Source organism: Bombus pyrosoma, linkage group LG13, assembly GCF_014825855.1.
Source record: "Bombus pyrosoma isolate SC7728 linkage group LG13, ASM1482585v1, whole genome shotgun sequence".
NCBI lineage: Eukaryota > Metazoa > Arthropoda > Insecta > Hymenoptera > Apidae > Bombus > Bombus pyrosoma.
In genome coordinates this window covers 7,237,128-7,261,960 of record NC_057782.1, presented here as the reverse complement: position 1 = coordinate 7,261,960, position 24,833 = coordinate 7,237,128, and the positions used below count along the sequence as shown (strand labels likewise).

At 39.3% G+C, this 24,833-nt stretch overlaps 1 protein-coding gene across 3 annotated transcripts in view; it reads right to left on the bottom strand.

Annotated features, from left to right (window-relative positions):
* LOC122574199 (serine/threonine-protein kinase 25) overlaps positions 1-24,833 on the bottom strand; it is a 115,272-nt gene that overhangs the window by 72,964 nt on the left and 17,475 nt on the right. The window contains exon 1 of one of the 3 annotated variants that reach the window (XM_043741482.1): positions 12,049-12,181. The exons of the other annotated variants lie outside the window; for them this stretch is intronic. The gene's annotated coding sequence lies outside the window, so the exon portion shown is untranslated. Of the gene's footprint in view, positions 1-12,048; positions 12,182-24,833 lie in introns of those variants that run through there. 3 annotated transcript variants of the gene reach the window in all.

The following is a 24,833-nucleotide window of genomic DNA, read 5'->3' as shown; positions in this document are numbered from 1 at the left end:
CGTGTATCTCCACAGCCATCGTTCCATATACGATGACTACCTTTGTCAACCTGACCAACTAGTGAAAAAAAAAAAAAAGAATAAAAGAAAGAGAATCACAAAGAGAAGGGAATAATGTGGAGTCGAACATGGTCGGCTCACGATTCATCGTGGCGGAGGCAATATCTCGCGTTATTGAGCAACCTCGATGAAACCATCGACTAAGGACAGGATAGACGTGGCACTAAATGGGACTTCCTGCTTCGCGTTCTAAAATATCGACCTCGAAAAAGATCGGAATGTTTGTCGTGCCTTTTACAATTTACAACGTCGCGTCGCCACGATTGTAATTATGTTAAACTGTAGTTGTATGGTTCGTTATAAACGCGGTCCGCTTATGCAAACAAAACTTTAGTTAGCGTTCGATTAAATAAACTTGATCGAATTCATTTGTCTGAAGGTGAAATATTATTATACGTACAAGAAAGCGTAAGTACATAGTAAGGATAATAAGTATTTGTCGGGCAACAAGTTCGAATAAAGGGAAATCGTACATTAAATACGAATTACAAACGTTGTTAAATAAAACAATGTAAGTAATTAAATCAATAATCGTGCTAAAACAATACTTCAATGTGATCTTATATTAGAAGTAAAGCAGAATTGTGTGCGTGATATTAGATCTATATGTTTAAGAATTAATTGTTGGACAACGGTATAGGCTTAGAATAATATTATAAAATAATGTTAGAAAATATTATGACGAATCGTGAAAATCACAATTCTAGTAAAAAGAAATTGAGTATTTTGATAGCGTGTAATGCTTTCTGAAATATCGTAGGATAAAATTGTATGCTTCGTTGCGATTATAGAATAAAATCCTGCTCTATATTTTATTTGTAATTTCATAGAAAAGACTTCGGTTTTAATTCAAACCATTACTATACCGAATCGATAACGTCGCGTGCCACACGAAAATAGTATGGGGAGGTCATCAGGTGAGCTCCAAAACGTGAGACTCGAAAAAACATTGAATGTCACGTTCACTGTTGTATCTGGTCTGTGGTGAAACTACTTTCGGAATAATTGAAGCGAGTTTGTTAATCGATGCTGGAAACACTGGCTTCTTTCTACCTGGTAATCAAATATTCCAAATGCTTTCAATTTCTCTTCGTTTCGATCGAGGAAATTGAAACAACGTTGCAATGCTTCGTATTTAAAAGTATTTAAACACTTCCATTGAAAACTTCCGTGTATTATATATTATACGTGTGTTGTATGATACCTTTCAAAATTCCATTAGCGCTCTAATTAGGTTGGACCGTCATGATCATATCAGTGAAGTTTGAAGCAAATTTTGAAACGTATATAAAAGCTATAACACATTCGCTGCTGATGTATACTGACTACAAAAATTTCCCATACAACGTGTATAATGACTTTAAAGATGAAATTACAGCTAATAGAAGATTCCAAGTAAACGTTGTGGCTTAATATAGCGAACAATTCGTTTAATTTGTTCCCATACTTTGACGATCTCCACGGAGGTATGCTCACGATGATGAATATTCTGTAACTTGTATATACATTTTCTAATGTGTTACAAATTTTACCAATATAATCGAGAACAGTCGATGCTGTTACAGCTGCAACAACGAGACATGTATCTCAAAATAATCCTAATTCAGATTGGCAACAGTGTTATAATTTAACGTTACAAGCTACTTCTGGTTTTAAGTTGTCCTTAGATCCTGTTGATATGTTTACATAACGCTCGTCGTTACAGCGTTTCGTATGACGCACATAATACGTATAACATATATTAGTAACACGAACTACCATAAGTTTCATTGTTTTTCTTTTAATAGCTTCTATGGATGATTCTCTAACCACGAATATATCCAATTAATCGTATTACAAGGGGTATCGCAATATCGTTGTTTAATATCTATAGTCGACAAGACGTTACCCGATCGATTACATAATGAGGTCAATTACGGAGCACTTTACGATGATAGCTGTACACCTCGCGAATACCTGCAGATCCGATAGCGATATTTCATCGGTGAAAAAGTTCGCGTGCAGGCCACCTGCTTCTCTGCATGATCGAGTTGCACAATCGCCGCAACGTTAATTTCAATTAATAGCACGGGATAATTGATTTACAAGCTAACCGCAAACGTTCCACCACTTAAATCGTACAAAGGGATTTGGAAATCGAACCGGTCGAAATACCAAGGCAAAAGAATTATCGTCTCTGTTTCGGTTATGACCGAGTTAGCACAACTAATAATCTATCCTATGCTTGATTAACTTGAATAATCTACAGTTCTATTGGCGAACAATCGTGCGATAGAGCAAGAAGTCGATTTGCTCGATTGAAATTCAAATACAGTAACTCTGATTTAATACAGCCACTTGCGTTCAATACGTGATTTAAATAAAGACGTGTGTTTTCACGATGAATCCATGTTTCCGTCGTGTAAGATGTTTTAGTGTTTAGGAGTTTCTAACGTTTGATAACTCGTAAATTCTCATACGATAACAAACTGTTTGACTTGTAATAAGTTCGCACAGTATTGGAAGCGAATTTAGTTATTTTAGTAATTTTTATTAGCGTATTATTGTTACATTTTAGTAATTGATTTAAGAGCCAATATTTTCATAGAGATATAGAATTCCATAAATATCCATAGTCCAATTCTGACACAAATCGTGCTACTAACCACTCTAATAGTTATCAAAGTTATTCAGATGACATAATTCAAACTGAATAATATAAATTTATCGTCACTCCGCTGCATTTCCTGTGCTATGTCGATGAACATGTGGTGCACGTTCATGTACCGGACACATGACACACGATGGTCTCGATTTGACAACGCGCGATTCCACGAACTGACTTGCATCCCAAGTACGCATTAAACGATCTACACAGAGTATGTGTGGCTAGTGTTTGTAAATTGTAGATTTTACGGGCTAGGAAGCTGCAAGCGATGCAATTTCTCTTGATCGAGGTGGTTAATGAATCTCGGATGGATCAGAAGCGCTTCGTTTGATCGAGTTTTTCCCGAGTACGTGTATATCGAATTTCGCGCAATCTCCAGTCAAAGTGGCTCGGAAAATCGCGTTCAAATAGACAATTTTCTAGCTTCTGAGCAACACACGCGGGCCTCGGGTATTACGCTTGATTCCCTCGTCAAATTCGATTAACTCGAACGACTAACGGAAACGGCCACGCGACCGTTTTACGGGCAGTCAAAATATTCTGCTTCCCTAAAACGATTCCACGTACCTTACGTGTAGCAAGTATCAACATTCCAATGCATAAAGGTTTCATAAGTTTCGCCATAGGAAAGAATGAAACCGGTTCAGAACAAAAGGTGATTCTGATCGGAAGAATGGCCATGCTGGACTTTAAACGCGGATTTAAAGAGATCCGCGTTTTAATAAATAGAATCGGGATAATACTGGCATAAATTCGAGGAGCGAAGCAATGCATCGAGCTCGATATTAACGTGGCCATCGGTAAAAACAATGCACAATGTCGTTTAGCGAGTATGATTGCGAATGGCGAGGGAGAATTTCCTGCCGTTACACGGTTCCAGTCTTTATGCGGTCGGATTACATGACACAGACCAGGCACATTGTGCTTTCAAACATGCCACTGTGAACACGGCCTAATGGAACGTCCGAGATTAACGAGAGCCGCCACGGCCAACGAATCACGTCGGTTTCGTTAATCCCCTGACTGAATCGATGTTCTCCTAATGATTTATCGTCGATGATAACAATACGTCGTACGGCCGGCCAAAAACAAAGGCACTTTAAAATAATTGATTTTTCGAGAATTCCATTTTAATTGCGCGACACGGGAACGAATCAACGGTCCTTTGTTCCAAGTTTTGTCGTAGGATACGCTTCGTTTGAGAAACAAGTGTACGAGTATTCGCGACATTTGACTCGTATCGCGTAATGATTTGTCAACAACTTTTTTTAACGATATTGAAAAGTTGATAAATCCCAAGTTATTACGTTTCGTATTATATTATCGATGCTATGTAAGAGTATTGATCAATACTGACAATATCGAACTCGTAAATTACAAAATTTCGTTAATATTAGTTCGTTCGAAAAATTTCTTTCGTTTTATAAGGAAATAATGGATACAGAATATTTTTCGTCTTATATTATTTTATCGAATTACGTATGATCCATCTTGTTCTATCAAAATAGAGAACACAATTTTCCACAGATTAGGTTTCATGTTTGTATAAAGATGCATCGTTGTAAAAGACAGACACTTTACGGACAACCTAATATAATAGCGAATTCTCTAGATCTCTTTAAGTGTGAAGCAGTATTAATTTTTTCTTGTTCGAATAGCTTCTACGAAGTTGAAGAATACGTGCAATAACTAGAAAGTGTTCAAATGTTTGCGCACAGTGGCATAAGTGGTTGGCGAATCGATATTCATCGTCGCGTTTTCGAGGAACGTGCATCACGTGCATCCCACGCCAAGACAAATCTTCTTTTCCTATTTAGTGATGTCTAAAGATCGTTCGACGAGTTACGGGGCAAATCCCATCGCGTGACGATTTCGGTGCTTCGTGTCTGAGCTCTGTGCCAACTTGTGCTCGGCAATTTGTATTATTAGAATCATCGTTTGATTCGTTTCAACCGATCGATTGCTAAACCAATTTACGATGTTAAACTGTTACCAGATGTTCGACAGAAACAACAATTTCTGTCAGCTTGAGATAAAATACTGCGCCGATGTCTTAGACCCTCTACTAAACAGAATTCTCTCGTTTTCACGAAGGAAGATAAAAATACTTGACGTTATTTTTAATCATTCATTGTTCATTAAAATTTCTATAATTTTGTAAGGTTTGTTAAATGTTTATGTTATTTTTCTTGTTTACCGATATATAGGACGAATGAATAAAAGTACCGAAGCACCTGAAATAATTCCTCGTTTATTAACAAGTGAAATTTATTGTGCTTAACGCTAGAACTACCGATAACAGTTAACACAAAGCTATTTCTACCAAAACTAGTAAAAAAATTGGTCTTTAAAAAATGCATAACAATAGAATGTTTTTATATTTATTGATTTATTACTTTCTTACAGAAGCAATTCCATGTTACGTAGTACATTTTTGGTATTATTATTAATTCATCTGAAACCATGATCCCTAAACGAGGGTTTACACATTTATAAAATTGTAGAACCAGTCATTTTGACTGGTGTGGTATTTCTAGCGTTAAGGAGTCTGATCAGATGAGTACACTTTTACGTTACTTTACATTGTACAGCAAAGAACAACGCAAAGCGATATTCTTACGTTTACGTTATCTTTATCCTTCATACGTTAAGTTTGACAAGTCCTAGTTAAAATATCTCCTACGAACCTAATGGTTCTTCGTTATAAACAGATTAGTATTTATTTTTTGTAGAGAATGTTCAAGTGAATGGACGAATGTTATAAAAAATTCACAAAATCGTTTAAAAAACACAAGACCACCTCTACATCTACAAAAAAAATATAAGATATTGGAAAATTAAGACGTACTCGTCTGACCAGGCTCCCCAAATACAATAAATTTCACTGCAAATATTTTTCGATAAGGTGAATAAATGACGAGTTATTTCAGGTGGTAGTTTTCACTGATTCACCCTACACGTAATTTAAATATACAAAACATAACGCACACGTTTTATTTTATTCCCGTTGTTATGATATAACTATACTTCGATCTATTTACGCAACAGATACGTTATTTTCATACACATTTGCAGCAGAAACACCAAGTTAATAAAAAGTTAAAAATCACTGTTCGTAGATGAGCGAAAGCTTTTGGTGGATTTCAAATTGCCATGTTGCGAACCAGACAAATTGATTCGCCATGGTAAAAGAACGAGATACCGGACAGTTCGCTCGCGACTTTTTATAAAGCGAAGAACAAACGGGCGGATAACGATGTGGCTGGAATATCGCGGTAAACGAAGGGGAAACGGGTCGACGCGCGGATTATACGGTGGATTTAGCGTTCGTCTGGACGGCCCTTAATCGATGCATTTTCGAGACGAGCGACAAGTCTAAATGAATCTGTCTCCCGCAAACAATACGTTTCCTCTGCGCGCTCGTATCAACGCGAACAGTGCAAGTCTGCGGAGGATTTCTATAGGCTAGTTTTCATGAATCCTATCGGCGGCCCGCACAGCCGGACACGTTCTACAATGCGGTCGCATCCGCGTACCGAGTGTTGAAAACATTTTCCGCGACGACGGACGCGTTCCTGTTATCAAACGATTTGTTCGCCAAGCCGCATTTAAATCGTCCTCGAACGGCGATCGTACCTCAAAAACCAAGGAAATTAAAACTCTCGAGCGAGGAAGTGGAATTCTGTCAGATGATATAGCAACCACAATATGGAATATGCTTGGGTTTAACGGGAAAATTTTGCCAGTGTATTCTATGGGTCCTACGATCAAGTAAAATATGTTATATAAATATAGATCATTTAAAGCTTCCAGAAAGTTATAGTAAAAATACGAGAGAGAAACACGACAAGTTCTCTTTCTTATTCTTCAAATTTCTCTCTTTAATATTCATACGCTTTCTTATCACTGATTGTAAGATTCTTCCTTCTTTGCAACCAGAAATTCCCTCTAGAGTCATCCGTAAAATTACGGCAAGATTGCTTCCTGAATGTGGAAATTTTTCTAAGACGCAATTTCATCGCGATAAAGAGCAGCAGAAGAAAGTAGTGGCGACCGGAAGTTCACCAAATGATAGATTATTTCCCTCTCCTAATGGAGGTGGACACTGACCACGGAAATAGTTGCAACTAGAAGAAACCTGGGAAGATGTCGCGTAGTCGATAGGGCAGGTAATTGGCGCAGTTGCTTGAGGCTTTTTTCGAATTAAAAATTCCGTTACATACGATAACTTGTGCAAAAATCGTTTCGAGTCTACCATGGTGTTATAATGATCGATACAACGCGAGGTACGTTCCACGATATAGAAAACCGTGTTACACGAATCACAGTTTAATATCGTGCTGGTTATACCAATTCAGATATGAAAGATAAATCTGTACATGTTTTATACATTACAGTTATTAGTAGGCGTTTAATCATTAGCGCGGATGCTTCTGCAAATTAACGTTTTTAAGATTACAATTAAATAAAGATTTGCTTCGTTCTTTACAAATTATAACGAGTTCTTTACTTTGGATATTTTGTCTATTCTTGCCTGCGTTCTGTATATTTTTGCATATTTAGTGCTCATAAATGCGTGAATAAACGCTATTTATAACCATATATAATCGTATGATAGGTATCGCGTTTCCGAAAAAAGGGAAAAGAAATTGCAAACTTATTTAACGCGTTATGCGAGCTTCATCACATTTTACTAATATTGCCGCTTTATCGCAATTACTTTACCTAATTCGTGTGTTACGAAGGACCATTATGCTTGATATCCAATTTGCAAGTTTCTTCCCACGCTGCATCTTCGTTCGTATCGACGACGAGAGATACTGCAAGATCGAAAGAACATCTGCAGACCCGGAAAAAATGCAAAAGCAGTCGGTTATTTTTAAGATAGCTCGTCAGGTCTTCGCGTTATGCGAAACGTACGTAAAGTCACAAGACCAAATAGGCGAGCAATATTTTTAGAGAGGCTTTGATCTCAGCGTGCAAACAGTGCATCATCTTGCCCATCTCGTTTCTGTAAACAATCTACGAGCGAAGGCTTCATTTTTAAACACTCAGTAGCTTGCTTCATACTGATTGGCAACTAATTTTTCAAAGTGAATTCCGAATTAATGTCGAACGTTGCGCGAACCAGTGGCAATAGGTTGATAAAAATCTGAATAAACTTTGATCGACAGTTTTTACAGTTGAAATGTTTCTCGCGTTAACTATATCCCCGATAATCCAACGAGAATTGATGGGAAAATCGGACGCTCCGATAGTCTCCAGAAATACCTAATGTATCGGGTCAGGTTGTTTCGGTAACCTGCTGGCTGTCAGGCATCTGACGCATTCACGGAATTCGGAATATCGGGGAAAGAGACTCGTCTGCAGCATCTCTCACCTGTCAGTCCAGAATCTAAAAATACGAGCGTGCATATACGTCCGCGATCGATCACAGTGCATCGCACCAGACGTTGCTTTGTGAGCGGCAGCAACATTTACGAACGTAGCAGTCCGAGGCTGTAAATATTTTCCTTCCTAGCCGATAACTCTATAAAAACTGCTTTCTTTCCATAGAAAATCGATAATTCCTCAAAAACTACTTACTATGTGTTAATTTCTAGCGATTTAAATTGCCCGTTCCACCCTTTGCCGATTTATCGAACGATAACTCGCGATGGCTATTCTCTTGTTCTTCTTAAAGGCAGCAGGACCGAAATAAAATATCAAGTTCAGCGTCGTGTACAGAAAACCGTAAAGGGTTAAAGCTTCAGACGTAAGGTTGTATATTTTTCTTGAAATATTACTTGGACTTGCGTTGTAACGGCGCGGAAGGATACGAAACGGAGCGACGTAGGACAGAAATTTTGAAGAACCAGCAGCGGAGTCGATTTCTAGGCAATTGCAGCTCGATTGCTACAGTCACGAGGTTAGTGGATCGCGTGTTACTAATGGCCAAGAAAGTTCCACGCACGAAAAATACCGATCCGGGGTGGTCTTACGGGCACACGTCTTACAGAAAAATCAGATAACACCCACACGCTCTACATGAATCGGCCGATACGAACGACATTATGAATCACAGGAGAAAATTGCTTCGCGAACGTGCTGCTCTACGTCTACGTCTACGGATAATTTAGTACCACTTCGATCAATTTCCTTCGTTGATAATTGAGCTTAGAACGGAATATCTCACGGATACCTGCGTATATCTGTTTGAATTTTATAAATGAGGAACTAAACGAAGGAAGGAAAAAGAATTAATAAATTATTTGAAGGTAATTTAAACATCTATCTAGATATATCTATGCTCGTGTTGCAACCACTCATCTTCTATAAATTGCATTAACATAGTGATTATGAGAAACATATATCCACTATGAGTAGATAGGAATTAATTTAACGATATTAAGAAGAATAAAAAGTCGATGTACAGTTGGCCAGAAAAATCTACGTACACCTATCGAATCTTGCGTATTAATGGAAATTAAATCTCGTTTATATGAATTCGCAGACGAAGAAATAATTTACATAATTGGACTTCATATAATAGGATTTCATTAATTCTCTCTATTATCTGTGATTTTTCGTTTACGTAATAGAAGTTTATATTATTCAAATAAGTGGATTCAAGCATTGGGTGTTCATTTAACCGGGGCTAACTAAAATTTCCTTGAAATGAACGAAACTTCGCTGTGTAAACGTTTACACACACACACACACACAGTTCACGAAACTGTTACAAACAGATCTCTGTTTACTTCAAAGGATACAAAATTTAATACCAAAATTGTCTTTGTTATAACATTTCACACTTAAGAAACATATGCAAATATTTTTTAGTGACTATATTTGCTCAACAGAAATTTTTTTCATATTTAGAGACAAGTAACACGTACATAGAAGGATATTCGGTCGACATAAACGAACAGTTTCTCGTTTCTGTCTTTCAGAACAGATTTAGTCGTTATACTCTTAGTAAATAAGTATATTGACATTAGATGACCTTTCGTTAAATTATAATCGGTCACGGTACCTCGTCGGGCGACGGTTTTATTGTCAGACGCTTGACGATCCGGTAAAATAACTCATAGCGTATTAAACGCGTGTAAATATTCTAAACGCGACGCACAAACTCGCGAGCACATTGTGTTTCGTTCGTTAACGAACTGACTTCCATATTTCCTCTATAAATCCTGCAACGTTCAACTCGAATTTCTTCGCGACGCTCCTTGAAAACCACCGGGACAGACTGAAATATCTCTCTCACCCCCAAGAGACGAGGATAAAACGGTACGCCGCTCTCGAGAGGCTCTCGTTGCCTTTCCAGACGCAGAATTTTTGCAAAACGAGACACACGCTAATTCCCCGGAAGCTGCAGTTACGCTGAAAGGTCCAAAGAGAGGCAAACAATTTTCAGTCTCCAACCATTTCTTATCTTCCGGCGATTTTTCTTTTGTTTCCGCGCGGCTATATGTTTCTTCCAACCCCTAGGAGAATCGTCGTGTACGCCAGCGTTTTACGAGTATTATCCAAACTTCTTCCCCATAGAGTATAGAGAGACACCGTAAATCTTGGCCGGTGGGAAGAGCCCCCATAGAAGGCGGCGAGATGAAAAACGGATCGTCGTAAGCCACTTTATCGGAACTTCCTAAGCTCGATGCAACGTCACATACAAATTCTTATATTTTATTGAACGTCGTTTCATCCAATCTTATGAATCTGATCGAATCTCGTCCTTGTTGAAGCTTCAACAGAATTTGAAGAAAATCGTCTGCATATACAAGAGCAGACTTGCGTTTTATCAAAAAGATATCACTCGAACATTAGGAATTGGGTGAAATTTTGTTCTCGTCAAACTTTCAATAAAATTGATCTTCGATAGTACGGGAGTCGCAGTTTACGATTTAAATTAGATATCGCTCGAACGATGACGACTAGCCCTCGTTCTCGTCAGAGTTCGAATAAAATTGGAAGAACGCCGAACTACTCGTGGTGTATAAAATAGTCGTGCGAATAAACTTACGTCTTATCGAATCGGTATAGCTCGAACGTTACGAATCTAATCGAATCTCGCCCTCGTTAAAACTTCGATAAAATAGGAAGAACACAGACTCGATAGCCACGATTAAAGGAGAATTCAACGTGACTCTGTACGTTCGACGTCGTACTAACTAGTCGTACGAGTAAAAGCATAACATCTCTAAAAAGGGAAACCGCTGAAGAAACAAACAGGTGTCATCGGGATCCTTATTTTTCTCAGTAGCAAGAGGCGTCTGTCTCGTGACCGGTTCTTTGATCCACAATGGCGCTTCGATGCAACCAGATTGCAGCTCGGTCGAACGAACTGTCTGACTCGTGCACCGGGACGAATATCACTGTGGCTGCGAGAAAAACCGGCGCGTCACGCGACGCTCGTCAACAAGTTGGAAATTGGTATCGTCGTCAGGTAGCTGGCCGCCTTGTTCCTCGTCTCTTACGGGACACGAAACGGTTCACCGGTGGGTTTCGTGCCGGCCCGTTGATCCTCGCTCTGGGTAGTGCTACCTACTTCTCTCGCAATGACTCGTTATGAATCTATAAATAAACTCGATATCACCGTTTCTTAACGAACTCGTACGCCAGACGATGATTTTTATTCGCGAACATAGCGTGTTCACCGATTAACGGCTGTTGCGTTTTGTTTGCGCTTACGTCGGGTACCAACCAGGTACAAATACGTGGAACAATTTATTTTCCTTCGCGCGAAAAGTACTCGAGGGTGGCACGAGAAATCGATAAATCGTAGAATTTCGTAGAAACTGCTACTTCTTTTCCAGGAAGTTTCGCGATCCACGAATCTATAAATAGTCCGCAGTGGACGAAAGTTCGCGCGGCTGGATTATCGATCGTAATTAAAGCAAATGATGCGAGGTACGAGAAGCGTTCCCGTCTGCGATCGATATCACGTAATGTTCCGCGTTATGCCTGAGGATAAAAAAATACCAGGTAAATATGTTGAATTTGTCGCTATGAAACAGCGCACGGTGACTCAGTACATCCATAATGTTACTGCTATCTTTATGTGCTTTCCAGATTTAGCTGGCAGGCTAGCGAGAATCATCGCATGATAGAACGAGGGTGAGCCCGGAATAAGAAAACGTATACCTTCTTCCATTGTGACGCAGACATTTCCTAAATGTCGTCTAACACGTTTCCTTTATACGTTTCACAATCGATCTTTACTTGTACAAAATCTGTTCTATCCATCCACTTATCTCGAAGATCGCCGCATCTTCGTTTATACCAAAGAACCTCAAATTATACAAAACGAAAGGGAAACTAAAACGACAAATAAAAATAAACCTACAAATCGGAATTACCTTTTAGGACGAATCCATCCGCTGCTCACGCACTGCTGCGTACACCCCCCGACAAAAAGGCGATCGGAGCACTTCACGGCGGGGGTGTTGCGTACTGAATGACGGGGTGCGCGTATACGTTTCTTGCGGAGCAGTCGCGCGTCGACTGAAGGCTCCCTTACGAGCAACGAATTCACATAGGAACGACAACGGCGACGCCACGACGCAACCAACCAACCCTTACCAGCCAGCCAGCCAACCAGCCGGCGAACCATCCAGCTAGCCAGCCAGCCAGTGGTTCTCCCTCGCTCCCCGCAGTATCGTCGCAACCCCCTGGTATTGCACGAACAACCCCCTCCACCAGGGATTGAAAACCACGCGGAGAGGGGCTGCGTGTATCGCCACGCGCCCGACAAACTGGAGGGGGTGTCTGCTGGTGGAATTACTTCGCCTGGCAAAAACTCACCCCCTGTCTGACTCTCGCGCTTTCTCTCTCACTCTCTCCCTCTTTCCCTACGAGTTGTCCTTAGTTGGAAAACGGTGGAAGGGAGTTTAGGAATATGACGAGCACGAAGTGAGGAGTCAGGGGGCGTCAGGGGCCGATGTACCCTGATCTGAAGGTCACCAGGCACAAAGAAGATAAATTGGAATTTGGGCTTGTTCCTGGCTCTGGACCCACCGATTTTCTTTTATTCGTTTCTCCGTAACCCGACCATTCTTGCCGCGGGAAGAACACGCAACAGCGAACGTTAAGCGCTTAATAGTAATTAAGAAGCAGAGAAACACTTTGCCACCCCTTGCTACTTTTTTTCATAGGAGACAGGAGATGGAAATTACGGAGTGGAAGTAAGGTTCTCTCCTGTTACCGTAAGACGGACAAGTTTTCCAGGGGTTCATGAAGCGAGGGAGGCCGATGCACTCCATTACGAAGGTCGCGGCGGTGGCGGGACAGAGATAAATCGGGATTTCGCGATTGTTACTGATTCCAGGACCTCGGGATTGTTTCGAGCGTTTAGCTCGGTCTTCCTTCCAACTATCATTGGAAACTTAACCATTTGAGGAGATGGAGTTTCAAGAAGTGAATTAGGGGAAGACGTGCAGTATAAACCAAAGATATTTCTTGCTTCCGTCGATAGATACCCACTGATATACTAATATTATACTTTATATGGTACGTACACGTGGTGTGATGTACAGGAAATAAATAATATAATTCTCTGTACCATATTCTGGAGTCATCTTTGGTTTGTAAAAACAAATTTTGAATAAATGGTCCAGTATCTCTTTTTACGAATATTATTAGTCTATTTTTCGTTCGCAAAAAATTACAACATTTTTATATTTCCGAGTTGTTTGATTTTGTTATTGAATTTGAAAAAGACGAGCTCCTTCTATGAAATTATGAAGATATTTTAAACGTGTGAATTAGTCGTGCGCCTACGTATAGCCAAACTAAGAAGATTCAATCGGTTTCTCTCGCAACTTTCAATGAAAATGAAAACGTCGAGAAGCTGAATTATAATCAAGTATTTAATAACCATTTGCTATACGAAAGCTTAACGACTGAATAACGTATCTGAATTATGAATCTAAACGAAACAAAGGAAAATGAATATTGCATGGAATAAAAGATTAGAAGTTTCGAAAGCGAAGAAGTTTTTTCCCTCCCTGTTTTTATACGCGAGAATGAACTTCGAATGGAGCAGGGAAACAGGAGTGGAGAACTAGAAGACGAGGGCAATGTACCAAGATCAGAAGGTCGTGGCACCGACATGGAAAAAATAAATTAGGATTCGGCACCTACGAAATCTGTCGGGTCCTTGGACGAATAAATCGAACCGGGGGAGCTTAAGCTGACTCTGTGTAGATATCGAAACCCACCCCTCTTCGTTTATCGTCGGTCGATTGATAAGACGCGGATAAACGTACAAAATCAACCGGAATATTGCATCCATCGTACACTTTAATTTTACTTTTATTAAATGAAATGAAGAAAAAAAATCGAAACTGATTCATGCTTCACGGATCGGCTGATATTTCTATGATTTTCTTTCATTGAGCAGAGAAAGAAGTTTGTATTATATGACGAGTATATAAATAGGTATGGACGCTTCTCAAGATTGAACTAAAATCATTCTTTCTTTAAAATTTATGAATCAGAAGAAATCATAGAAGATAAACAACTAGTTCCTATCGTAAAGTCACCAACTTAGAATAATCCAGGACTTTTGCATTCCGTAATGATATAAATTTCGAAATAATTAAAACATAGTACACGTGAGTTAAGAAAATAGAATGTTCCTGGCACGATCAACGCTGTATATGTAAATATTCGCGCAAAAGTATCCAACTTTTACGAGGGATGATTTAAATTTCAAATACTCGGCTCGCGAATGAACTTTGTAGCACTGTCGCCGCTGAATTTCTCGTTTCTAAATCTTTATGAACGTCCGGTAATATTTGACGACTTACCGGGCGAAAAGACTGCGATATCTCGCGCCTCCAAACTAAAATTAAAAGCTTCTCCGCCCTCGTAATCTCATTGCCGGACAACGAAAAGATACTCAGTCGCCTGTGAGAGCAGACAATTCTGGAACGTTAACTTGTGCAATCGAAACTTTCCAGTAAGTTTGGTTGACAGTGTGAAAATGGCTCGCGACAATCTCGCAGGTGGAATAAAAACCATCCCGGTGTTTAAGCGAACTTTTTTTTATCGCGTCGCGAACAACGGTGGAAGATAAATTCGAATCTGTCAAGATAGAAAGCGAGGAGAGCGAAATGAATTCGGCTGACGGTGTTACCTTATTTCTTTAAGAAAACGAGAAGCTTTCAGAAGGAGGAGGGTTCGCGATAAAAAGTTGATCAATAGAACGGAGGGTGCAATTCGTTAACCTACACCGACCACGACGCCTGATCGAAATTGACTTGTCACACCGACGGCAGAAAAAGAAAATTGACCCTATAAACGATTCTGAAATTCGCGCTATCGATTACCACGATTCTATCAAATTAAAATAAAACGAAACCGCGATCAAGAGAGCAAACGTGATTTTTAATGGAATTGATGCGAATTATAAAATGGAAGATTCACGAATAATTTCAACGTAATTCTGTTGTTATATTCGAGAAACTTGAATCACAGAGGCGAATGAACTTGTCTTCTCTGGTTAAAAAAAATTAATAGAACGAGAAGCTTTTTTTAATTAACTTATATTAATTAGAATGCCAATAGGATAGTATAAACTTAGATCGAATCGTCACATAGATTACACGAACGAGAGACTGTCTCTATAAACAATTCTGAATCTCGCGCCACCAGTTACAATGATTCCATCAAACTAGAATAAGACAGAACTCTAACAAGATGCACGCGAGATCGCATAAATTGAAGCTACAAATCATCCGATCGAACGATTCCAAAAAGAATAGATATTTATCCTCGAGTTATCTTTAAAGCTGGAGGATTAACGACCCGATCGCTGCTTCCGTAAATTCCGCGGCACAATGCAAACGTGTATCTCGAAAACATGAATATTCATTTCTCCCTTAAGCTCACACAGCTCGCCGATGCATCTTCGACCGTGGAAATACAAATTCTGGGGCTGACGGGCCAGTTCGCGGACGCGCTCACCGTGAAAAATAAGTTCTGTTGGAAGGATTTCGTGAGGATGGCGGCGGTTCAGGCTTCGATCGAGACGAGATTGGTGCACGAAGGAGCAAACCGGTTTCTCGGGCGAGTTGAAGGATGCTGCGGTGCCTGGAGGAGGCAAGGAACTTCAACGAGGAACGAGCGGAAGATCGATCATGTCGGCGTACAGCGACGAATCTACCGTATCGTGTAATTTCGGCCACTTAAGCACTTTTAAGAAAAGCAATAAATCCCAACACAGAGCGCACAGTACCGGGAGAAATGACAAAGTTTGGTTATACCGCTGAGAACAATTGAAAAAAACAGGCGAAAGAATTTCCACGTGTACTACCATTCAAAACTATTCTATTCGGAGATATCGGTGAATTCTTAGTAGCAGCGTTTCGATTCGTTTAAAGCGTATAAATTAATGAATTAGTAAGTAGAAACGGTATTGACACTCCTCGTTATAGAGTTAGCAGATCACGTTGATATACTTCTACCGTTTCAGATGATATTAGATTTTATATGAATTATTTTATCGAAGACAGATCTTTTAAAAAAAGGAAACTCTGAATATTTTTAAACAGTATTGCGCGATATATACACATATAGTTTATCGCTCATATAAATACGAGGCATGTTTTATTGCTTGCACTATTCTTCTCGGCAATCGCGGGTCGCTAGTTACGAGGGAAACGTGCCACGACTGCGTCGAAATTCGATTGGAACTCCGCCAGATTTCTTTGATTAAAAGAAAAATATTGTTACGCGTCCACTTCGGCCGCACTTCGCTCGAATCTTCAATGTCGCAAACTCGTGCGAGAATCTTAAACGACTTGGTTAAAAGCAGACCTACACGCTGTAATAGGTCGCGCGAAGAGCTGCAATTCGATCGGGTTCTTGGAAAATATGTGTCATCGTATTTTACGGGATCTTCTCGCGGCTGTCTCTGAGTAAGAGATCAGATTATTCGCGTGTAATAAGGGTTACAAGCTTTATAGAGCGTGCTATATGTATCAAGGGTGTGTCTGCCCCGCACTACAACGCCAGAGTTTCCCCTTCGACACTACGGTCTCGTTAGTTTTATTCTCGTCTCGTGGTTTCTGTGCCAGCCAACCAAGGGCTGAAACTTCTCATCCAGAAACCGATGAGAAACAAAATAAATCTGGCGCTTTAAAGCCCTGTGCAACCTACATCTCCGTTACCGCGACTTTCTAAAAGCTGCTAATGAAAGGATGCTTCGGAAAGCTAGCAAAAAAAAAAAGAAAAGAAAAGAAAAAAAGAAAAAAGCAAGGCTGCGCCGATAATATAAAAAGAGATCGATTGTAGAATCGCTTACTCGTGCGAAACGTGATCGTAGCGAGATTAAACTTCTTCTTAATTATCGTTTCTTCTTACCTGAAACAAAAACAAAGAAGAAAGAAAATTAATGATGGGAAAGAAGCATTGCACAAGGCAGATCGCTTAAATATCACGAGCCGAGCTTTTAATGTTTCGATGGTAATCCATTGAAAATGAAAAGCAGCGGATCGAACTGAAGCAACCCAGTAAACATATCGATTGCTCCGAGATGCAACCCGCCTTTTGTAACAGTCGACGGAAGAATGCATAACGAGTTTACAAAGCGAACGCTTACGAACGGATCGCTGTTGTAAGATTTATGGAGCAACACGAAGCATTAATTTTTCTCCGCGCGCTTCCATCGTTCTCCTAACCTCTTTTCCATTTTAAGTGCATTTTGTTCGCCGCCCATTCTTTTCCAGTGGCTTGTAGTAACTTACGAATTATTCACTTCCACTCTCTTACCAGTAAAATCGTATTCCACTTAAGCTGTGGATTCTATAGAAAGTCGAACGTTAAATCGACTTTTCAGCTAATTCGCACGATTCGCTCTTCAAACGTCTCAACTGTGTTCAGTGTAAAGTATAGGAAAGCACGTAAGCCGAATATCTTGGAAGTATCCGCGTGAAAAGTCATCTTTTGCTCTCGTTTAGGCTAAACCGATGTAAATGGTAGCTATTCGCAAGGACGCGAGCTTTCTAACGCGAAATTTGCTATTCCTCCCACGGGAACAGTATCCGTAGCGATTACTCATCTTTCGGAAGAACAACCATAGAATTCCGATGATCGTGACACATAAGGAGCGAACACGAGAACGCGATAATTTAGGATCGTGACGTACCTACTCAGAAGGATATTCGGACGGGTGAAAAAAGAGCCAAAGAAATTGTGCAAATCGACGCGCGCTCACGTCACTCAAAATACCAACATCGTGCTCATATCTCCTATATATTGTTTGTATCTCATACAGAATTGAAACAAAGTGGCAGAATAAACAGAAATATGTTATTGACCATGCGTATTAGAACACTTACTCGCGTCACATGTTTGAGTCACACGGTAGCGACCAATTTGATCGATTGGTTGATATTTGATAAATCAAATAACGATAGTGTACTTTGATACAAAAGATACAGAGAATTGATATAATCAGTTTGATCAATCGTAGTGGTTCATTTATTAGAATATTCTAACAATGTTTATGTTACTTTATTTAGCATCGTCCGTTTATACGATTATTACCTTTTTCCGGTACTAAATGATTCATGATTCGTAAAAAGAAGCGTACATTTTTGTTCATAGTGTACAACGAACGATCGGCGTAAAGGCTGTCGTACGATAGCCGATAACGCAGGAATATCTCCATTCTGAAAGGCAATGTTTTATAATGTATACACGATAGTATCGTATGACGGAAATCTCGATATCTCATTATGCCGATTGACATGCGCACCAGCCTATTCTGCGACAACTTTGCAACCGATGAGCCGCTTCTACCACTGGACTATGACTCATGTTTCCCTCGAAATGACTACGTAGGAAGTATAAGTACATACATATACATACGCAGAAACTGCGATCTACGAAACTGGAATTACGCTGTAGGCTCGTAAACACCTGCTGGGCTCGTACGGAACGTGATAATTAATCTGGATCGTCAAAAGAAAAGATCAACGTTTATCGTTCGTTAGAATGTTTTAAACAAACAACAACTAAACAAACGTGAACATTGCACAAAGCTTTTCTTCGAACCGGCTGCTGTGTACTTTTACGCTCGCTGTAAATATCCTGATACGTATTTCTAAACGATGTACAGCGATGAACGAAAGGAACGTTTCAATAGCTGTTTCACTATCATTCGATTATAATCAAGGAATAAACAAATAAACAACGAACGGATGTAATGTATGTCGAAAAATGGGCGGTCGTTACTCCAATAAAAGTATCTGGTGCAAGATAGCTGATACTCGTATGCAGGTTCCAATTTTGATACTTTCTTTCTAAAGTTTCGTCAGTCGGTCGTGTTCACGGTAACTTCTTCCATCGATCGAATTCAACTTTTTGAAAGAACGATATAGTCTACTCCGGTTTCTGTAATCGCGCAAATGCATCGTGTTTTAGGGAAGTTAAGACTGTGTTCGTCAAAGGACGTGTAGAAATGTCGAGCGAAGCTTAATTATGATAGAGAGGTCAGATGGAAATGTACCGTGCTCCGGAAAGTTCTGATTAACGTTCAGGGAGCAATTGAAAAATAGCGTTCCCCTGTGTACACAGAGCTTCGTCCCGATGTCTCTTTTCGACAGAAGGACGGACTGACGTTTAAGTATGTAAAATTAATTAACGTTGATTAACGTTGGTCGCGATGGGAAAGCTGTGAACGAGTTCGTGGGCCGAATACAGGGCAGGGATTACCACCCGCGGCAAGAACCCATTAAAAACTGCCAAGACTATTTGTTTTGCCGTCCACGCGCGTACAGCAGCCACGTAAAACGCTTGTCGTTCGTACTAAAAATTCGATTTCGCTTCTCCGTGCTGCGGTTACGACCGAATGTAATAACCATCTCCGCAGGATTATCCTCCATTAATCTCGATCGTCCGAATAAATCCAGCCTCGCACATTTTTCTCGCTGCTTTTATGCAGGTAGGAAGAGAAGGTACGGAATAGGATGGAAAAGATGGCCGATGTGTTTCAAAGAGAAAAATTCGTCGAGAAGGAACTGCAGCCTCAGCGAAGACAGGTTTAAAGCTTTCGTTCTCGTTTCTCGCCGCGATAACGACCAAGGACACTTTAAATCGCCGTTCGAGCCTCCACTATCTCTCGAATAACATATCCACGCTTGATCTCGGTGAGTAAATCGCCTTCGTAGAAAGAACCCGTGCCAAGTTCTCGACTGCGCTGCGCTGCGTTGTCTGAGAAGTCGCCACTGTGGCTGGCTAGCTTCTTCGTTGCTTCTTTCCTCTCGTCTCGCGATGAATCAGTGGAAACGCATGGAACAATCTTGTTCCTGGAGTGAACACGCAAACGACGTACCAAGTGGGAGAAAATAAAAGAGAAGGGGAAGAAAGATCGCAGGGATCAGGAGTTACACGTGTAAAATGGAGAGTCGTAACGATAGAAGAATTTCGAAGAGAAAATGTTCCAGGGTTTCGATCGCGTCTGCTCAACTTTACTACCTTGGATATACTTTACAATCTTTCTAGTAGGTGTTACATCGATGTCAAGCGTCGATACTCTTAGTAGGCAAGGATACAATGAGATGATAAATTAAATTTTTCAAGCGAGCACATCCATTGATCTAGTGGCGGATAAGACTTTATACTGCACGATGCGCGTAGTCTCTTTATCAATTTAAAAAAACGAGCATATGAAGACAAAGCATGTTGAATTTCAGGTTGTAAAAGGTATTTGTGACTCTAATCCCTGTATTTTCTACGATTCGTCGATTCCAATTTTATCGTTCTGCAGATACATATCGAATACAAATATCTGTTAAAGCACGAGATAGACTTTTATCGAGGTTCTTAAAACGGTTTTATCATCTCCTGTTTATACATATTTTTATACACGTAGACTGGTCTGTCGGCTTAAAACGAGCGTTTTAAGGTAAGCAGGTACTTCAAGCAGCTATATCGAGAAACCTTTCGATAGCACTCTTAATTCTATTCTATTCCAAGAAATACCATAAAAAGGCAGTAGCTATCGTTTAAAACAAGAATATCTAAATCTATGTATGACAAAATAATTGAAAATCTGCAACTGAGACGTGAGGTGGACGTCGATGAAGGTACCCACAAGAAATGCTCTTGATCTTCAACAATAATGTTTATTATACTCTTAACAATTAACAACAAATAACGATTAACAACGATTAATAACTAATAACGATTAACACTGAACGATCAAGAGTCATTATACCCGTTTCTCTAATTGTGTTTGCTTCGCATAACCTTTCGCACTTCGCAGCTCGGGGTCGAATGGATCTTCCGTTCGAGGACAAACAGATCCTTCCCTTAGTTGCCCATCGATATCCCCACTAGCACGCGTTTATTAGATGTACCACGGCGGTTGCCGCGTATGTGTTCTTCCGAGAATTCGACGGAAGAAGCGTAGGGATATCGATGGTACATTGGGCACGCCGATGTTGTGTTTTGACGGCATAGCGTTTTGTATCGTAAGCCAACGGAAAGTTCCATGGCGGGTGTCGCCACAGACGTAATGCTTTTCTAATGATATTTTGAAAGCAATTAAAAGTAAGTGTATCTGAGAAATTTTATGAGAAAGCTTTGTGAGAAGGAAAAGCAAGTCAAAGATCACCGATTCTATCCTCTTTTTCATCCCGGTATACACACGTCGAGGCTGTCATGAATTTTAATCGCCAAATGAGCGTACACAATTCGCGGACCGTGTAGAAAATGGCTATATTTTTCCTGTGTGCTTGGTTAAAATATTAATTGCGCGACAGATGCGGCTGAAAATGTAGGAAAGGTAAGAGCAGTATGCACACAGACTAACAAACAGAAATACGATAGGAAAATGTATCATAAACGAAACTTCCAACCTTCCATGAAATTATTTAATAATCAAAGTTATCTTGTTAGCAGTAGCATTCTTTATTGCGTTGGTTTCTATGAAATGTCGATTTTTCAAAGAAAACCTTTACCACGCGTAGTTCTTTCAAACTGTCGTGTATTTAATAAAAGTAATTTTCATATTGTTCAAGATACTTTCTCGACCATTTCATTTCATTATTCCAGTTTTCAAAGAAATAATGTATATTAGCTTTTCTTAGTTTCTCTATTCTGAGGTTCTTTTAAAAATAATTCGTGAATTAGAAATTGTTTAGGCAAAGCAGAATATCACAAATATTTTTCATCTCTTCTTATAATACTTTTAATTAATGATGACAATTTATAAATGTTATTGCGTCTTTTGATAATAATTATTAATGTCTTTTATCTGTGACCGTCATATAATATTTTTAATTAAAACTGATAACTTATAAATGTTATTATATCTTTTGCTAATAATTAAGACCTTAGAGGGAAGTGATCCATCATTTAAAAATACGATTGTTTCCTCTTCATATATCTAACAATGTAAACATCAATATGTGATATCCTTATCCGAGTAACATCGTTAAAGTTTATCGTTGTCGACTTTGTATATTCGTATCAAGCGTGATTCACATACACGTCTTGTGAAACAGCCGCGATAGTAAATCTCTCATAGCTATGTCACGGATTTACTATGTACTTTTATTTTCTTGTCGGCACTTGAGAACTTTGTTTCACAAGATAATACGTCGACGCTTTTCTTTATTAACTTGGAACATGAAAGCTGGAGAATACTTGTATGAACACGACAATTATTATCGTGAAGGTGACGGGAATGTTGCTATTGTTCGATAAATGTACAAGTTCGAAGCTTCGATATTTAATACTTTGGCATAAAATTTGATGAAAAAATATTCATAGAAATGTAAGTGAAATAAAACAGGAAAAATACAAATGGAAATCAAATACAAAATATTACAATGCATAAAGAAATATAGAAACGGAAATAAAATAGATATGCGGTTACACGTATGAAGATTGATTTAATTCATTCCATGACAAATGAAAGAAATTATAAACTCGACATCAAATTCCTAAATGAACATTATACTATACGATACAATTTTATTTCTACTGCAGCTACTTTCAATTAAATTCAATTGTGAATAAGTACAAACTCATTCGTATGATAAATTGAACTTAAACAGATTAATGTAGAATTTGTATGGAAATTCATAATTGTGTTAACACAATTAAGAGAATGAAATCTAGGCAGAGAAGTTTATTCGAGTCATCAAATATTATAACTTCACGTTCGATAATTTGTGTGTATTTTACATCTTCAAATGCCTTATAAATAGCTGTAGTCTACCTACACTGCACAATAAAAATACGAGAATGTAGAAGCAGGGTAGATTCGTGAAGCTGCATAGATCAATACGGACTCTGGTAACAAAGAACCAGGAACAATCTAAGAATAAATTTCTCCGACTTGCCCAAAACTCCATTTAGGATATTTAGTTATTTAGACCGAACTATTAACGTACACGCTTTTATTATTGCTGCTGTAGAATCTCCGTAAAAGGAGAACAAAGTACGTAAGTACGATACACTTGACAATTTCATTGATAAATTATTATGTGTCGCGACGTACGATATTTATCGAGAATGGCATTTTGTCAAAGTTGTTATACCATATGATAACAATGAAAGCGAGTTGAAGCATAATATGTTTACGACGTTACGATGACACTGTATGGTGTTTCATTAGTTCGCAAGCAGTTTCACAAGCAGGTGAACTGCGCGATGCACTCACGGCTCGTACCGTTACGTCAAAAAGCCTGACACGACGTGTAAAAGTCAGGATCAATAGCCTTGAGGACTTTTATCGTCGAAATAAATTACGTTTCAGATAAGGCGACGCTTTTCAACCGGTAGCAGGCGAAACAATTGTAAAAAGCAAGCAAAAAGAGTGCTGACAAAAGGGAATCAACACCTCGAACAAATTTAATATCCTTCTTTGAGAGACGCGTTACGCGGAACAGGAACGTAATTGAACAAATCGAACTATACGCTACAGTTCCCTTTGATTAAGAAAACGTATCGAAGAAACAAAAGACTTCTTTTGATAAAGTGTTGCGATTTTACTCGTTTCTATTGCACGCTAGTTCGAGAATAGATATACATGATTGTTTTTATTAACAAATACCGATCATAGGTAAACACATTTCTATTCACATCTTTGCCAATATTTTTATCTTACGTTCTAATTAATTCGTGGCCAAGAACAAAAGAAATATTTATAAGGAAATAATAAAACCGACAAAAGTTTACTATAATATGCTATAAAGAATGTTTTATAAAACAAAAGTCTCGTCGTCCATGATCTTATATCGCATACCAGATAATATTTAATCGGAAGGAGAAGGAATGTTGGTAACGAAACGACGACGTCGACGAACTTTGGCATGCCTTGTTACCTAAGCGAGTTAGAAAAGCACGTTTGATGCTTGCTTGACCTCAGTAGCCTTTATCGATCCGTCTCCCGAAACTATTTGATTAGAAATCGCCTTAATTAAGGGCGTCCGCCCTTTAATTCCGCCCCATCACCTTATCTGTTCCAGTCAAAGTGCTCGCTTTATTAAGATCGACAGTATTAACGCTCGTTCGCGAAATTTCGTGATCTTCACTTCTTACGAAAATAGATACAATTTTTATTATGAAAATTTATTATTGTTTCTAAAATATCTATCTCGATAGTTAATTGGACTTTTCCATATGCCGTCGCCGTCGTCGTCGTCGTTGAAAAGCAAACGCGATTTCACGTACGAAACGTCGCGTCGGCGCGCGAAGCGCCGAGTTGCCTAAACGCGATACAGGAAATTGGGCATGAGATTGAACGTTAATCCTTAATTTGTCCTGGAAGCTATCGTTTCGGAATGGATTTTATTACATCCAGTGCAGGGAAAATCGAATCTACAAACTGACGTACGCTGCTCTTGCGCGGATTGTAACGTAACTATATTGGCGCGTATTTTTGGTACTTCTGGCATCGATTTTCGGATTGCAGGTTGCACAAACGTCTGATACTACAACCGTGTTATTTGCCACGAAAGGATGGATTACGATTACATCCGTAAGCTTTAAACAGATTTTCGGTGAAAATTTCGTCGACGGTCGATCATTTCTGCTAATTAGCTGGTTATTGCCCCGAGCAGAAAATAGAGAAGCGATTTACGTACTGGAAACAAAGCGCAATTGTGTCGACGCATACTATAGG